Source organism: Sparus aurata, chromosome 17 (assembly GCF_900880675.1).
Source record: "Sparus aurata chromosome 17, fSpaAur1.1, whole genome shotgun sequence".
NCBI lineage: Eukaryota > Metazoa > Chordata > Actinopteri > Spariformes > Sparidae > Sparus > Sparus aurata.
The window spans coordinates 36,636,875-36,638,057 of record NC_044203.1 but is presented as its reverse complement, the minus strand read 5'-3'; positions in this window follow the sequence as shown (position 1 = coordinate 36,638,057).

Sequence of the window (1,183 nt, the reverse complement as noted above, 5' to 3'; positions counted from 1 at the left end):
AGGAGACACTGTTGAGGGAAGGAGGAGAGGAGAGGAGGAATGAAGAGGAGGATGGAGGAGAGAAGATGGAGGTGTGTCCGGTCAAACCTTCTGATAGATGAAGTCACAGAATCCAAAATGGAGGAAGTCTCTCGTAGCTCATGGAGAACAACAGGGATCAGGTGTTTCTGTAGGCTAACCGGCTAACGTTAGCATCGCCCAGGTTCACCTCAACAAAACACTAACTGGGTTAATTTGATTCTAGATTGTTGCAGAATATAATCTCTGTGGTTGAACACAAACTCTTCATCGAGATGATCTGAACAGACTGAGAAGCATGAACACAATCAGCTCTGTCGTCTCATTTAGCCGCTTGTCAGCAACCGCTTGTTTTTAAGACACGGAAGCATTTTAAAATGTACAAGTGAGACATTCACTGACTTGTTTTATGTCATAGAACAAAACCTGATGATCTCACAGAATAAATTCAGGCATTTAACCAACAACACGTTCAAAAAACACGTAAGCGATTTTGGCTAGCTCGCACGTTCTGAGTGCTTCATTTTTCCACTTCATTAAGTTTTTGTTGAATTAAATGATGTGCAGCAGTGGACAAACTGCTGGGGCGGAGTCAACAGAACAGTAAGAGGTAAATGTAAAGGATCTTTAATGTGCTGCTGTTAGCGCTAGTTAGCAGTTAGCCAGCTGGCTGCAGGAGCAAACTGACATGGACTGAAAGAGACCAGAGAGAAGGAAAGAAATATGAGTATCGAAGGATTTCAACCTCCCGTGTGTGTCTGTGTGTGTTAGTGTGTGTGTGTGTGTGTGTGTGTCTGTGTGTGTGTGTGTGTGTGTGTGTGTGTGTGCAGAGCGAGGCGTCTAATGAGCCCCTCTGTGAGCCAGACGCCTGTTTTCCTCCAAATATTTTATATCTGCTGCTGCTGTCCACACCGGGTCATCCCTGTGTGTGTGTGTGTGTGTGTGTGTGTGTGTGTGTGTGTGTGTGTTTCTACATGGAAATCTGCTCCAATATCATTCAAAAAGTTTCTTTTCACAATAAGAGCGCCGCTGTCACCGAATGATGGACAGCTCCATGTCTGCAGGATCGTCGTGTCCTTGACTCCAATATATTAGATTTCTGAGGATCTTTCGTCGAGTAGAATGACTTGGTGTGTGTTGAGTCATGTCAGCCATGTTACTTACG